Raw genomic sequence first — 8,558 nt, forward strand, 5'->3', positions numbered from 1 at the left:
AGCCTTATTGCTCCCAGCTGTGTCTCCCTCCTGTGGCCCATTCCCTGATTACTCCCCGTGTACTTAAGCCCTGTGTTTTCCTGTGCTCTCTGTGACGTCGTCCCTCATGCCGTGTGTGGATCTCCCTGTGTCTCTCTAGTTTGTGGTTTCCCAGTTTAGTTTAGTTTGTATATTTGTTCTGCCAGCGAATAAAGCTGAGTTTTGAGTTCATTCCCTCGTGCCTGCGAGTCCTGCATTTTGGGTCCTACTCCTGCCTGCCGCACGGCGATTCATGACAATGTGTTCTTTGTTCATTGTATTTAGCTTTCCTCTCCTGGTCCTGTCATTAGGTTTATGTCTGTCAGCTGTTTTCCCCCATGTGTCGCCACTTCCCCTGATCACCTCATGTCTGTATTTAAGCCTTTTGTTTTCTTCATGCCATTGTCAGTTCGTCTGTTTATCTCACCAGAGTTACAGTCATAGTCATAGTCTTAGCCTGTTTATTTTCCACCTCAATCATAGTTATAGTTTTTGGTCTTAGTACCTTTAGTGTTTTGTTTCTTAGTGTTTTGTTTCTTAGTGTTTTGCCTGTTTGCTTTGGTCTCTTGGTTCATTTCCTGTCGTCATCGCAATAAAGGTTCACTTTTCTGTTAATCATTACTATTCCTCGTCATCATCTGCTTTTGGGTCCTGTTTCCGCACACATCGGCGCACCCCGCCGTGACAGAACGAACTGACCAGTCATGGACCCAGCGGATTCTGCTCTCACCGAGTGTCTGGAGGAGACTGCTCGGATCCAAGCGATCCTCGACCGCTTCTTTACAGCGCCCGATTTGAAGAGCAAGCTGGTAATGATTAACGTTGCTGAAGCTATTATGGAGAGGGATCCCCGCCTTCTCCAGCTCCCGGACTGCAGGCCCAGGGACTGTCGAGTCAGGAAATGGCTTCCAGCACCCACCAGTCACAACAACCCCACAATCAGTCATCTCCATTGCTGCCTCCGGAACCTGAGTGTGTTCGTGTCGGTTCGCTGAGATTCGCCGCAGCGTCACCACCTCTCAGCTCACCAGTTTCCACGCCCTCATCACAGTCTCGCCATACTCCTGTCACAGTTCAGCGCGAGGAAGCGCCGCACACCATAGACTTGGACGACGACGAGCGCCAGTCTATATTCTGCGCTCTCTTGGAGGAGGAGCTCCGGTGGAAGCCGTGGCTCATTCCGGAGCACGAGCACTCTTTCCGGGGAACTCGACTGGCTCTCGGGGGACCTCGGAGTTACCAGGGACTTCCACCCATCGCTCCGCCGTCTTCCACTCCTAAGAAAAAGCGGCGTGCGTGCCACCGACGCTCCGTATCACAAACGCAAGTGAGTGATTACATTTTGGCTCCTCATGTTTTCTCTCAGGAAGTTGTTGAAATTGACACTACTTTTCCGGTTAATGAGCCCGGCTATACAGAGACTGTTTGCCCTGGAAAAGCTAGCCATCAGGCTCAGCTAAGCTGCTGTGGGACTGCTATCCAGGCCGGTTTGGAGCCGGAGACGGAGGTACAGCTGGTGCAGCCAATTTCAGTGTCAGCCGGAGGGCCCGGGGAGCCCGTCCGGCCTCATGTTTCGTCTGCTGGAGGTTCAGGAGAACCCAGCCAGCTTCATGCTTCGTCTGCTGGAGGTTCAGGAGAACCCAGCCAGCCTCATGTTTCGTCTGCTGGAGGTTCAGGAGAACCCAGCCAGCTTCATGTTTCGTCTGCTGGAGGTTCAGGAGAACCCAGCCAGCTTCATGCTTCGTTTGCTGGAGGTTCAGGAGAACCCAGCCAGCCTCATGTTTCGTCTGCTGGAGGTTCAGGAGAACCCAGCCAGCCTCATGTTTCGTTTGCTGGAGGTTCAGGAGAACCCAGCCAGCTTCATGCTTCGTCTGCTGGAGGTTCAGAAGAATCCAGCCAGCTTCAGGCTTCGTCTGCTGGAGGTTCAGGAGAATCCAGCCAGCTTCATGCTTCGTCTGCTGAAGGTTCAGGAGAACCACACCAGCCTCATGCCTCGTCAGCTGGAGGGCCTGGGGAGCCCATCCAGCCTCATGCCTCGTCAGCTGGAGGGCCCGAGGAGCCCATCCAGCCTCATGCCTCGTCAGCTGGAGGGCCCGGGGAGCCCATCCAGCCTCATGCCTCGTCAGCTGGAGGGCCCGAGGAGCCCACCCAGCCTCATGCCTCGTCAGCTGGAGGGCCCGAGGAGCCCATCCAGCCTCATGCCACGTCAGCTGGGGGTTCAGGAGAACCGCACCAGCCTCATGCCACGTCTGCTGGAGGGCCCGAGGAGCCCTTCCGGCCTCATGCCACGTCTGCTGGGGGGCCCGAGGAGCCCTTCCGGCCTCAAGCCACGTCAGCTGGGGGCCCGAGGAGCCCGTCCAGCACCACGCCACGTCAGCTGGGGGGCCCGAGGAGCCCGTCCAGCCTCACGCCACGTCAGCTGGCGGGCCCGAGGAGCCCGTTCAGCCTCATGCTTCGTCAGCTGGAGGGCCTGAGGAGCCCGTCTGGCCACCTTCTGCTTCACCACCTGTGGCTGCAGCGCCACCTCCTGCGGCTCCCGTGCCGCCACCTGCAGGACCACCACCTGCTGCACTACTGCTTGCTGCTTCTACGCCTCAGCCTGAGGACGACGCCTCGCCTGGTTCTGCCACACCTCAGTCTGAGAACACATATAAACTCATTTCACCCAATATAGACTGTGTGTTGCTGCAACTTCCGCAGCCTCCTGCCATGTCGGCTGGGGGGCCTGAGGAGCCCGTCCGGCCACTACCTGTGGCTGCCTCACTGTCACCTGGTTCTGCCTCTGCTACGCCAGGACCAGCTCCGGTCTGTGCTTCGCCCGGTCCAGCTTCAGCCTCTGCTTCGTCTGCTGCAGCTCCAGCCTGTGCTTCGTCTGCTGCAGCTCCAGCCTGTGCTTCGTCTGCTGCAGCTCCAGCCTGTGCTTCGTCTGCTGCAGCTCCATCCTGTGCTTCGTCTGCTGCAGCTCCAGCCTGTGCTTCGTCTGCTGCAGCTCCAGCCTGTGCCTCGTCAGCTGCAGCTCCAGCCTGTGCTTCGTCTGCTGCAGCTCCAGCCTCCGAGTCTTCGTCTGCTGCAGCTCCAGCCTCCGAGTCTTCGTCTGCTGCAGCTCCAGCCTCCGAGTCTTCGTCTGCTGCAGCTCCAGCCTCCGAGTCTTCGTCTGCTGCAGCTCCAGCCTCAGAGTCTTCAGCCTCGTCGGGTCCGGCCTCTGCCTGTGCTTCTGCTACGCCGGGTCCGGCCTCTGCCTGTGCTTCTGCTACGCCTGGTCCGGCCTCAGCCTCTGCTTCAGCGTCGCCTGGGCCGGCCTCTGCTTCAGCGTCACCTGGTCCTGTGCCCTCCAAGCCTCGGCCGGTACGCCTGACACTTGGGCGCCGCCGCCGCCTTCCGCACGGCCGGCCCCCTGAACTGTTTCCACGCCGTCGCCTTCCGCACGGCCGGCCCCCTGAACCGTTTCCACGTCACCGCCGTCGAGGTCGGCCCCCTGAACCGTTTCCGTGTCGCCGCCGTTGCCGTCCGCACGGACGGCCCCCTGATCACATGAACTGTGGCTTTCTGGACCGTCACCCCCCGGGCCGGCCCCCTGAGGAGTCATGAACTGTTCCCTGCGCTCCTGTGATTTTTGATGGACATTTTGGGTTTTTTTTTTTGGCCTTGTTTCTGGCCCTCCGTCCTGGACCCCCACCGCCCGCCCTTGGTGGGTTGTTTTTGGTTTTGTTTTTCGAGGTTTTAGGGCGTCTGGAATCCGCCCTTAAGGGGGGGGCTCTGTCACAGGCTGGGTCTCCGACCCAGCACTCTGAGTTTTCTTTGTATTTTTTGATATGTTATTAGTTTGTGTTATTTCCTATTTGCCTTTAGTTTAGGCAGTTATTGTTCCTGGGTTTTCTATGTTTTGGGGTTTTCTATTTATTTCATCACGTATTAGGTCTGTTAAGTTGTGTTGTCATTTCCTGTTTTATTCTGACAATGTCATGTGTTCTTTGTTCATTGTATTTAGCTTTCCTCTCCTGGTCCTGTCATTAGGTTTATGTCTGTCAGCTGTTTTCCCCCATGTGTCGCCACTTCCCCTGATCACCTCATGTCTGTATTTAAGCCTTTTGTTTTCTTCATGCCATTGTCAGTTCGTCTGTTTATCTCACCAGAGTTACAGTCATAGTCATAGTCATAGTCTTAGCCTGTTTATTTTCCACCTCAATCATAGTTATAGTTTTTGGTCTTAGTACCTTTAGTGTTTTGTTTCTTAGTGTTTTGCCAGCTTAGTGTTTTGTTTCTTAGTGTTTTGCCTGTTTGCTTTGGTCTCTTGGTTCATTTCCTGTCGTCATCGCAATAAAGGTTCACTTTTCTGTTAATCATTACTATTCCTCGTCATCATCTGCTTTTGGGTCCTGTTTCCGCACACATCGGCGCACCCCGCCGTGACAACTTCCCCAAAAAAGTAATCCTGTTACTCTACTGATTACTTATTTTCAAAAGTAATTAATTACTTAGTTACTTAGTTACTTTTTAAAAACACGATTTACAACCTGAAGAGGTGATAAAGTGATAGATCTTTCAGCCCAATTCTACTTTTTCTACATAATCCATCATACAAAATGTAATCAAATGGAAAAGTCTCTTTTTAAAACTTGTTTTATCAGTTTTAATCTTTTAACTTTATGCATCAAGCAAACATTTAATTATCTGCAACATTCTCTGACTGGAAGAAATTAGTTTAACATTTAAACCTATTTTCTGCACATTCCAGCACATAAAATAAAATATTTTTTGTGTTTACACTCAGTCTTTCAAATAGATGCAAGTAAAACACAGCAGAAAATAAATAAAGTCAAAGACTCAGCGGTCCTGTTGCTCTATTTTCACCTGTAAAGCAGGAGTGCGGTAGGCGGAGGTTTACCCTGGTGCAGGTGTGCCGCGGTCAGTGGAAGAATCCGCGAGTTTCTCTGTGAGTTTCCCATTACGTCGTAGCTACTCGGTGCTTGTTGGAAGTTTAGGGGTTTTTTCGCTGTAAAAAGAAGTTTTCTTCCCACGCACAGCGGACACTAATGTTTTTGTCACTTTTTATGGAATCAAACTCAAAGTAAGGTCAGTACTTCCACGCTTTAAACGCTGCACGCTCATACTCTCTCCAACAATCGATATATGATCCACTGTTGATCTGCACACAGCTGTTGTCACTAACGTCGCACTCGCTTACGTCACTGTCGTGAGACATTCTCGCAGAAAAATCACGGTTTTAGTAACGCAGTAACGCAGCGTTCCTACGGGAAAGTAACGGTAATCTAATGACCGATTTTGCAATAGTAGTCCCTTACTTTACTCGTTACTTGAAAAAAGTTATCAAGTAACGTGTTACTGCCCATCTCTGATGGCAACTGCATGAGCCATGGGAGAAGTCACACTAAAGACGTGCTGATGAACTTTGCTAACATCTATCAGTTAGGATCATTGGCAGAGAGGCATGTGGGGGCATCACACAAAGAGTCCGAGTCACTTTCTGTACACACAGCATGAAATTAGCTTTAATTTGGATCCTATGAGGTGTTGCTGGGACTGGAAGACAAGGCAACTTATTTTGATCAGTGTTATATTATTATATTAACACAAGTGAAGGACAAAGCGTGCACAGCCTCCTAAACCATGATCACAGTGGCCTTTAGAGGTTATCTCTCCTATTACTACAGGATAGATCCATCGGTTCACTGCAACAGGCCCTTTAGGTGGCCATGTTTACCTCCCGTTCTTCGTCTAGCCACAGCACTGTGTGCGACATCACGTGAGCTGAAGGAATTTACACTGGAATGAGGTGCCGGGTGTTCCGTGTCTGGCTTTAATGAGGTTTTTCCAACACTAGAGAGCACAATAAATTCTGAGCTGTAGTGGAAAGAATCAGACACTGAGTGAGCCTCTGAGAAGCTCATTAGAAATGAATGGAAATTGACATAATACAGTGGGCAGATGAAGCGATTTTCTTATTGCTTCTATTAGCAGGTATTTAGTGCAGTAGAGCTACTGGTGGACAGACACGAGTGCAGCTGTGGAAAAGGGAGAAATCATTGCGGTCAATCCTTCTCAGACAGCTGTCATCATGGTCCCTGAATCTTTGAACGTAATGGAACAAACCTTTTGCATAACTGCAAGATGTCAACTGCAATGATCACCGGTAACATTACCCAGATCCTCGGGTCGCTTGAAAGACGGAGTTATTATTTTCTGTGGATACAAAGGGCTAATGAATCTGGCAAGGTCGGGATTTGTGGAATATTCCATTGAATCCAACTCCTCCATTGATTGGGAATGTATGACATGTGTATTAGTCATGCAGTGTGTTTTATTTTTCCTGGCATTGATGCGCGCCACAGCATTATCGCTCAGAAAACTGCAGTATCCCGTGTGTCTAAGAACTCGCCTTGGGACGTTCACGACCTGCAGATAAGCCCAGAATGTAAACAAGTCATAAATGCATCTGCAGTAAACCTTTACAGGTCTGAGCCCAGTATTATGCAATGGAGTTGTACTGGAAGCAATGCAGGGGTGGGAGTGAACAACTGCTCCGTCACTCATTCATTCATATTCATCCACCTGCGTAATCCAAACGAGCTGTAGTTTATTTGGCCTTTAATGGCAAAGAGAGAAGGATCATCTACTCTAACCTCCTGAGACCTGAACTCTTCCACTGCAGCATTTTTCATTTCTCTTTGATATTTGGGCTGATTGGGACACGATGAATGTGAAAAGAAAGAATTTTTTTTTTATTCAAATTTTTGTTTCTAAGAAAAATCAGAGCCACATGAGGACATTCGTTTAACATTTTGATAGGACAGTAGCAGCATAACGTCCTCGTAAGTGGATATCAGGCCCATGTAGAGCAAGATTGAGTATTTTGGTCTAAATAACCGAAAATGTGACGTCCACACATGTGGACACCAGGTCCTAGGAGGTTAAATCATCCAATGTGCATCTTTAGAAAAACAAACAATTGTGTGTAAAACATTTTAAAGATTCATCCAACATGAGCCGTGCGAAGAGAAGGACTTCCTGCGATGGGTCTACGATCAGCCAGACGTTCCCAAATGACTCCAGCTTAGCCAAATTTTCATCCACTGGTCATTTCTGCTCCGCTAAATATTTCTGGGAATGACTATGAAAGGCAACTTGTTACCAGAACCAGGGGTTGATATTAATATATATTCATTTCCGTTAAAGAAAAGGTTCTTAGCTTTAAAAACAAAAAATTAATGACTCAGTTTTCCCACCCAGTACCAGTACAGCAGTCCTGATGCCATCATGAGTTCTACTATGACTGTCTACGATGCTGATGTTATGAAATATAAAACGTATGAAATAAGATTGAAACCCCGGACCTCTCCCACCTCTTCGTGGTTTGGCTGCTGTTTGTTGGTTCTTCAGTTTTAATTCGACTTCATGAAAGCAGCTTGTAAACGGAGCAGGTTTAAGTTTGCAGCCCGTCACAAATGAAACTTTCCACTGAAATTCTTTGTTCAAGGTTCAGGCAGCACGTTTGGTTAAAGGTGGACATTTTGACTGTTTCACATTCTCGTCTCCCACAGCAGTAAACATCCATTATGCTTCAGTATAGGTCCACATAAACAAGTGGTGCGTTCTTCTGCACAGGTGTGTAAACCCGGAGCACCGTGGGTTTGAAGCCAGTCGATCACTTCTACCCTAAAGGTTACTGCAGACGGCCTGCGACGCGTGCACACTGGCCAGATGGAGCTGACAAGGTGGAACAACAATCCACTGAAGTCTTTTCATTTTGCAGCATCTCGTCTGCCACACAGAGAACGCCGCCTCCCACAGTTGTTGGCTTTGACGGCAGCTGTGGCTTTTTGTTATAAATGAAACAAAAACACAGCACTTAGCTCTGGTGGCAGCCGTCCTCCAGGCAGACAGTGGAAGATCTCGCATTTCATCAACACAATCAAAAGAATGAAATAGCAGCTGAATGGCTCGCAGGCTGCTCACTGTGACAGCGCACGATGACTTCTGTGGGGTCCTCTGAAGTGGGAAGTTTGTTTGTTTATATGTTTCGCAATAGCAGATTGTTTCATAGGCTGGTTTCATTTCAGTTTTGTAAGTATTCTTAGGTACTGGTTGATATTTGTATGGGCAGATTTGCAAATGCCCGACCAGAAGCACCACAAACAGGGTCTGAGCTTATCGAGGTAACTTCATACCACCGGCAGTGTTACCCTGAGCAGGAGGCAGAGCAGCACCTGCTATTTACAAGGTTAGTGGTTTGACCCCTATTAGAGCGAAGTGCTCTGCTGGGGGCCTCCCATGATGCACTGATGCACACACTGTTTCTTCTTCACTTCTCCACCTCTTTTCACTCAATAAGTGTTTATACACCACTCTGCATTTAATCATTAGTTATCATTAACCTCTGGCTCTCTTCCTCCCCTCCGCCCATCGAGTAGCAGCAGGTGTGCTCCTCCCTGAGCCTGGGTCTGCTGGAGGTTTCTTCCTTCCCGCTTCTTCATCTGACTGTTGGGATTTTCTCTGTATTATTGCAGCGGCTTATAATGTAA

This window comes from Copadichromis virginalis, linkage group LG14, assembly GCF_057382275.1.
Source record: "Copadichromis virginalis isolate Kocher_CV1m ecotype Utaka linkage group LG14, C_Virginalis_male_GT1.1, whole genome shotgun sequence".
Classification (NCBI taxonomy): domain Eukaryota; kingdom Metazoa; phylum Chordata; class Actinopteri; order Cichliformes; family Cichlidae; genus Copadichromis; species Copadichromis virginalis.